Here is an 8,964-nt window from a genome sequence, read left to right on the forward strand (position 1 = left end):
GGCACGAATGTGCTCGGAAGAAGCAGAAAAAAAGAAAATTGACACACAATGGTCAGTGTTTGTCAGCGTTTGTACCACAAGCAGGCCTCCACAAAGCATTCACAGTGGGCGACCTTGAGGCTTGGTTTTCCCTGAAACGGGAAAACAGTCCCGGGAACAATCAAGCAATGATTGAGTGATGCCTTGAGTGATCCACCAAATGTTGGTGAGACATGAGAAGGGTGATAGGATTTCATGTCATAGCTGAAGAGGATGTATTTGATTTTACATCTGACCATTGTCAAAATGTGGCTGCGTTTCCTTTTTTCACTTGAGTAGAGGGTTTGCTGTGTGAAATCCACTGTAGCGCACCCTAAGCAGAAGTCATAGATTGTCAAAGTTAATGCAAAGGAAATGAATGCTCTTGAACCTGAAGTTCATCTTCCAACCCCTTTGAAATAAAGGGAATATATGAAGGTATTATTATTGTCAGTTGCCAATTACATTTTTTTTTTAAACTTTTTGACAATTTTCCAGAATCTTTGTGCGATTGACAATTTACCTTGACACACCACATCCATATATTGTACTACTCCCTATACTGACTAAACCTATAAAAACTATACAAATTAATGTGTGACAACATTCAGTCTTGTCATACCCACATCCAACCCATAAGCCTGCACGACACGCGAGCATTTTTAATTAACGGCAATGATGTAATTAAACCTCCGCGTGCACAGCAAAGTCACACATTGTGGCTCACACCAAAGTCCCGACATCTGAGAACAATTAAACGTCTGGTTTCCATGAAAGACCTATTTGCCGGCTGACAGTTCCACAGGGCGGGTTACACTGACCCCCACAGTGCCCCTCTTTGCCTGTGCCCATTGGTGGAAAAAGTACTCAAAGGTTTTACTTAAGTAAAAGTATCAATATTGCAACGTAGAACTACTCCGTTAGTCCAGAATTAAAAATGTACTTGAGTAAAAGTAGTAAAGTATTGGCGTCAAAATGTACTTAACGTATCAAAAGTATACTCACTATGCAGAATGTCCCATTTCAAGTTTTCAAATACTTTGAAAATCGCAGATCTACAAGCATGGCCGAAATGTATAGGGCTGAAGTGGGAAATGTATGTTTTGTAAAAAATAATCAAAATCTACAAAGTAACTACCGGGTAGTAACTAAAGTTGTAAAATAAATGTAGTGGAGTAACAATATTTGCCTCTAAAAGGCACTAGTAGAGTAGAAATGGAAATTTGAAACACTCAAGTAAAGTACAAATACCTCAAAATTGTACTCTGTACTTAGTTACTTTCCACCACTGCCACCAGAGACGGCACACGTTTTGCACAAAGGCCTGAGCTATTTGAAAATACTGACAACAAAAGAAAACTGGCAAAGTAAACATGGATGGAGCATGTGCAAAAGTGTGAGGGTGCATTAATCTGTGGCACAACAAGCTCTTTCCTCCAAGGTGCCAGCTCAAAGGCTGTGTGATTATTTCAACATGGTAACAGGGAATTCATCTACTGTATACTCTTAGGATTGCTATTGGGTGAGAGGTTGGGCAGCTTGCACAATCTGGCTTCAAAATGTAATCATTGTCCATTCTTTGATTCATTTGGAACGATGTTGAGAGGCCTCTTCAAAGATCATTTCACTGCATGCTGATGCAACACACCCCACCTGTCAAGTACATCAGCTATAATATACACATTCAGGTGATTATATCACAGCTATGGGCGTCGTTGGCGCAAAGCAGAGTGCCAGTGGAAATCATTGATATGATGCAAACGTTATTATTACCACATTATACAAGTGTGATGCGTTTGTCATGTCATAATGTCACTGCAGTGATTGAGTTTTTTGCCTAAGCATGGCACTGTTGAATGTGTTTGTTTTGCTCTGCAGACAGTGCAGGCCTTAGTATTGGGGTATATTGTGTGTATATCATTTAGCGTGCTGATTTGATGAATTCTCTTTGGGCTAGTAGATACTGTGATGACACTGTGACTTAGCCAGAGTCTTGATGATGACTAATGAAGATGCTACAGCACCTTGCATATTAAGGCATCTAATAGTCTATAGAACCACCGCAAAAAGCTCTGGTCAGGCTCTGCCAGTGGACCTCACATAATGAGCCGAAGTCCCCTCACCTGTAGATTCCATGACGTCACATTTAGATTAGGCAACACGCTTCTACAGCCGGGGAACCAGTCTAGTAATTATAAATTTGTGTTCTAACGTGAAAGCAGCTACTCAAAAATCTACATCTACAATCTCCAAAATCTGTGCCTTGTTCAAGTGTTGCTATACTGTCGTTCCGACCTCCCGTCAGTCCGACCGATTACTAACACTAGGTCGCTAATCGTAACCTCAGTATTAACCGGCCACGCCTAAGTCTTAACCGGCCACGTAGGTCGGACTAACAGGATGTCGGACTTATGGGCAGTCCCCTATGTTTTCGCCTCCCGCAGAAAGTCTCCGCTCAAACAAAGGGAAGCGTCCCATGGAGGCTGGAGGCCATGCGACCATAATTGCAGAACACAGGAGTCCCCTGGGAGTTCTGTAGAAAGGGTCACAGTCCGTTGTGGTAAAGATCTAATTTTACACTGTGAGAGAGCGGAGGGTGGGGGGTGGGGGTGATGGAATGGGAGAGAGAAGCCAGTATACCCACAGTGGTGGAAAAAGTATTAAATTGATTTACTTAAGTAGTAAAAGTATCAATACTGCAATATAGAAAAACTTTGTTACAAGTAAAAGTGTGCGGGTGTATTCTATTGCTTTCATACAAGTAAAAGTCAGAAATTCAAAATGTATTTGAGTAAAAGTACATCAAAAAGTACCGAAAGTAGAAAGTACGATGCAGAATCTCCCATTTCATGTTTTCGAATTTATACAAATATTTTGAAAATGGCAGATCTACAAGCTCACAGGGATGTTAATAGTTAATCGATTAATCGCAGATAAGAAATCGTTAACATTTAATAACTAATCGTAATTAATCGAAAATGATGCGATTCTATCATTGGGTGGTTTTCTGTGAATGTAATGCTGTCTGTGCAAGCGTGTGGCCGAGGAACGCACATACAAAGATGCCTGGCCCTGTATCGTCAATGGTCAAATAAATATTTGATTAAGGAATATAATGTGCCATTTGTATTATTTCTGTGTATCAGCTAAATGTAGATTTGTATGTTATCAATTAACTATTAATGCATTCATCGATAATTCACATCCCTTGTAGTGTAGTAAAAGTACAATATCTGCCTCTGAGATGTAGGCTATTGGAGTAGTAAAAGTACTGGAAGTTGGAAATACTGGAAGTACTCAAACATTTACTTAAATACAGTAGGCCTACTTAAGTAAATGTACTTAGTTACTTTCCACCACTGAGTATAACAGTATAGATACAGTATAGGATGGTTCTGCTCCCGAGCTGGATTACATGTCAGGTTTAGGTTATAGGATGAAACTGCAGGCCTCATCAAAGCATTGTCAAAGTCAAGTTGAATTAATTCACGGTGTGATTCTAATAAACAGGTTCACGTGTTGGTGTTTGCTTTTAGTGTTGTCAGACACCATGTTGTAGGCAGACAAAACGGGATCAATGGGATTGAACAGTCGAAAATGAACATAATATGTTTAATCTCCGGAGATGGGAAGAAAGACGTAATGCTCTGAGACGCACCCTTTCCCTAAGGGTTATTTTATTTATCGTTTTAATTCTGTCATAGAATGAGGACAATAAATGTAAATGCTTTCGCATATTTATTTTTGTCTCGAGAAATGCGTTAATTTTGGCAGCTTAGAAGGGCCTTGCAAACGGGGAGCGATAAAACGCGCCTATAGTTCATTTTCAATGAGACCTGCGTTTTTCCTCAGAAGTTGCAGTGCGACAACGCAAGCGTATTTACGTGAGCGCGGTCCTGTGATTTCTTTGCACGCGTGCTCGTTACGCTCACACACCCGCGACTCACCAGACCTGGATTCTGTTTAGCTTTTTTTTTACGCTTGCGTTGCTGCGCCCCTCTTCAACAGACCTGGAGGAGACCTGTGTTCATCCAGGCAACAACGCCTGCGTTCCTCGCTTCAAGTTTGCAAGGCCCTTTATGCTTCCATAAGTTCTCACACATGCACGTATTAACACAACGGCATGCACACAACTCATTCAATATGGGCATGCTTTTGCCAGCTGCTTCAAAAGTACCTGGACAACATTTACACGTACATTTACACGTACCATTAGTAGCGACCGTAGTGGACACCTTTTCATCAATGGCTACCTCTAACTAGCCAATTCCCATTGGCATAAAAACCCATAGTCTGAACGGCATAATAACCCATACTCGACGTGAAGCCTTATTGGCTGCATATAGTTTACTCTGACCGCTGCAACATGAAACCGTATTGGCTGCATACTCGGAATGCTCTGACTTAAGTTATGACTGAGTCATTCTAGTTTTTTGTTTTTTTGAACTGTTTGGACTGAGTTGCTTGAGCCTTTTAGGTGTTGCTGTCAGCTGACTGTTGTGTTGCCAAGGCCTCAAACCTCCTCACCCTTGTCCCTTGAGCAGACCTAATCTTGGAGCAGTTCACAAAGGAGAGAGACAGAGGGAGAGAGAAGAAGGCAAGGGTAAAAAAGAGGTTTCAAAAAAAGAAAATGGGGGGGAAAAAAACCCAAAATGATTATAAGAAACAGATCTCTAAACATAAACACCAATCAGTTGACGGGAGCAGAAACAGGAAATCAGATTCCCAGGAGCTGGAAAACACAATCCATGAGAGAAAAATGAGATCAATGAATCATTGTGTTTTGCCTGCCACAGCTGAGAGAGAGAGAGAGAGGGGGGGGAGAGAGAGAGGGAGAGAGGGAGAGAGGGAGAGAGAGAGGGAGAGAGGGAGAGAGAGGGAGAGAGGGAGAGAGGGAGAGAGAGAGAGAGAGAGGGAGAGAGGGAGAGAGAGAGAGAGAGAGAGAGAGGGAGAGAGGGAGAGAGAGAGGGAAGGAAGGAAAGCGGGAGAAAGTGGCAATGAAAGAAAGGACCAAGCATAGAGGGGCTCACAACAGACACCAGACACTCCAAGGACTCCTCCTTGGCCCTGCTAGAGACCGTTGAGCACGATCCCCCACAGGAGCATCTGTCTTGGCTGTGGAGAGGTACAAATGTACAAATTCGATGATTTCTTTCAGTATAGTTTCATGAAGAAATAAACGAGAAATCAAAAATTCCATGAAACAAACTAGTGAAAAGAGATTCTAAAAGCTCACAATGCGCTCACGCCGCATTGTGAGCTTGTAGATTTGCTATTTTCACTAGTTTTAATCACGGGCTAAAGCGTTTGGGAACCACTGGCCAAGCTGGTGTGTTTTAGGGCCTGCAGTATAAGCTGAATAGAACTCTGCAATAGTTGAGCACGTACAGCCCCGGAGGAGTTAGCTGTTGTGAGAAACCGTAACATGAACAATGAGAATAATTTTAGATGTGAAGTCTGATGTTCTGTCGCTTTAAAGCATATCATTACGATTTGTCACTGATTTACGTCTGGCTGCTGAACCTTTCACTCGTTGATCAGTGACCATGTGTTCCATTTCAATTGGAGGCCTTCATTGGGATGATGAAGACTTCCGTTGACGATCGCAGGCGTGCTGATACTTAATTGAAGGATGACAGCATTTTCAACTCTTCTCTCACAACAAAGCAATTATACAACTGTTGATCGTTAGGTATTTCTTCGCCAGCCGCATCTGAGCAAACACCGTGCTTCTCATATTTTAGGTCATTCTGGCATGAATACGGAGACAATTACAACTTTTAGAATATAAAATAAAAATAAATGGAATGTGTTTAACTGAGGATCGAAAGACAACGTTTAGTGGTTATTGGTGTGGTAGTTGGTGATTTTCTTTTTCTTTTTAAAACCTTAATATGTTATCGATGGCCTTTCAATGGATTTCCTGCTGAGTCACCTGGGACATTGAGGCCATCTAGCCAACTGAATGACTCCTTGCATTTTTGAAGCAACAGTCATAGTATGACACAGACAAAATGAGTATAGATACCCTACCCACCCAATTACTGGACTATCATGATTATGAAGGAATTATTCAACTGCAACGGGGGAAGAAAAGTTTAAATGCTGTGCATAATCCTAAGGGAAACTACAATGAGAAAATGCATTTACTGTCAGTAGTGACTATTTGTTAAATACTTTGGTAACTTTTGGTTTAGTTTCCTGGCCCTGAAATCGGGCCACTAAAAACATAACGTTTAACGACACAACTTGAGACTCCTGTTTCACACAAAAAAATCCAGTGTCCTCCACTTGAAGTGAAACAAAACTAACATGGGGCTTGACAGGGAGCTCCCGCAGTGACCCTGTGAAGATGGATTAGACATTCCTACTGTTTTAGAGAAGTCAGCCTAGTACATTTAAGATAATATACAACCTGGAGTTACTCTATATGGGGTGGACCGAGGTACGGGAGCTGTGGAGTGGTGAGGGATTGAAGCCCAGATCTGTGACCCCGTCTCCCTTAAGGTCTGACCCCTGTACAACTCCCCCAACCCATCCCTCCTGCACAGGAGGAAGTCTAGCTGGCCTGACATCCCGCGGGCTAGCATGAGGATGACTCGGCCAAACTGGCAGGAGACACGGCGTTTCGGGGGCAATGAAAAATAATTTCCTCCCGAAGATGGGTCTCCGGGGGAAACTGGCTTGGCCCGGAGCAGGGGAGTATGAGCCACGCAGGAGGAATTCTGAGGTAGGGGTGACAGAGAGGGAACGTCAGGGAGAGATGTCAAAGACAGACAGTGGTGCCGGGCTAGCTGTGCCCTGGACCTGTTTACCCCAAACCCTGATTACACCGCAGCATGAAGGGACGGCAGCATTCCCGCCTCCAGTCAGAGTGGAAAATAAGAGTCAAGCTAAAAAGACACAAATGTGGAAAAAGTATATTTGACTGTTTCACTTAAGTAATCAATACTGCAATATGGAAATACTCCGTTAAGTAAAAGTATTGGCATCAAATTGCACTTAAAGTACCAAATGTAAAAGTACTAATAATGCAAAATGTTTTCAAATGTATAAAAATCTTTTGAAAATAGCAGATCTACAAGCTTGTGAGCTTGTAGATTGGCTATTTTCAAATGGCCGAAATGTAGACGGGGCTGAAGTGGTTTAATGTACGTTTTGTAATGATAATCAAAGTAATTAGTAACTCATGTTTTCAAATAAATGTAGTGGAGTAAAAGTAAAAGTACTGGGAAGTACTCAAGTATAAATACCTCAACATTTTACTTAAGTACAGTAATATGGGTACACCACTGCTAAAGACACAAATGTGCACAGAGATGGCAAGTGGGAGAAACTCTTTTGAAATCCCAATTTGTTTTTAAATGATATTATGTAATACTTACACATTATTGTCTTCATTCTACAAAGCTTTTTGGTTGAATGTTTTATTATTTTTGTTTCCTGACTGGCTTTAGTCTCTGGAAGTCGTAGGAGGCAAGACATGAAAAGAATAGTGGTCGAATGAAATACGTTAGCTAAACAACACAAACGCCACACCTTCTAAAGGGAATACCGCCCAGTTTAAGAATTCCCCCAAAACACTGTAGGCCTATATAATTTCCAGCTCCAAAAGTCTCCCAGAGTAGTGAAATAAACTCCTATGCATTTCACCTGTTTTTCAGTTTATCTCCTGTAATTTCTACATATTTATGGCATCAATAACACAGACTCCTTGATTCTAGAAATAAACATTTAAAACATATTTAAATGCTGACATGGAATTATGTCAAAAATATTCAATGGTTATTCATGTGATGCAGTTGTAATGTTGTTTCTATTATCTCTCTCTCCCCTTTCCTTCTCCCAGACTCTTTGCATTATTAAATGACAAATGTAATTTAACAGCAGACTGTCTCAAAGAAAATAATGCTTGCTAATTGTGTGAGATTATTCCGAACTTTAGCTCATCATTGACCATTCAACTCCCTCGACACATACATTAGCATATAAACTTTCAATTCAAGTAAAAAAAAAACAAAAAAAAACAATGGAATTTAAGTGACAACAGTAATTTGCTTAAAGGCTAAGTGATTTTGTCAGATCCCGTCTTCTGCACTGATGTGCTGTTCCGGTGTTTGCCTCTTGTTAAATCAGCTGGGGCCTGAAAGTTTGGAAAAAGACCATTATGGAAAATCCCCTTCCCTCTGAATATCCACCCCTTTGTTTTATGAGCAGAGAGTGATTGGTGTTTTTACAGGGAGGCCACTGGGGGACACCGAGGTGAATTTGTCAGTAGGTCTTATCAGGTTTAAGATGAGGAACCCTGATGGAGATGAACAATTCATATTGAAATATAAGCTGAAAGAAATCAATTACGGTTGTCATGTAGGCCTACATTAAATTAATGAAATGAAGAGTTGTCCAACACAAATCCTTTGCTTTTGTTGTAATTCATCCCAAGCAAATCCTTTTATCATTTTGACAACTAACATTATACCTTAGACTAGACAGTATTCACATAACGTATTAACCCTTTAGGACTGATGTCGAATGATACTGTAGATGGCAATAAGAACCCCAAAAAAGGTTCCTGTCCTGAATGGGTTAACTTGTATTTATTCAAGGGTTTAGTTGTACTTGTACTGTACATATGTATGCTAGGTGCATTTCAAATTAAAAACATGGCTCAGCTGAGTAAGGAAAAAGGAGAATTGATATTGGTATCAATTAACTATGTCAGGTCATACTATTGATTTACACACAGAATCTCATTAAATATCAATTTAAAATTTGATACTATATATTGATATAATATACTGTATTTCTCCACTTCAGTCTTTAAAAACTATAAATTAGTATATTAATTATGAGTTTGTTATTTAAGGTTTTGTGTCCGGTGACGTTTATCTTTTATGCTCTTTTATCAGTTAAGTAATCAGCATTTGAGTCAAAGCAGAACCTCCT

The sequence above is a fragment of the Protomyctophum parallelum genome (assembly GCF_964188405.1).
Source record: "Protomyctophum parallelum genome assembly, chromosome: 11".
In the NCBI taxonomy this organism is placed as follows: domain Eukaryota; kingdom Metazoa; phylum Chordata; class Actinopteri; order Myctophiformes; family Myctophidae; genus Protomyctophum; species Protomyctophum parallelum.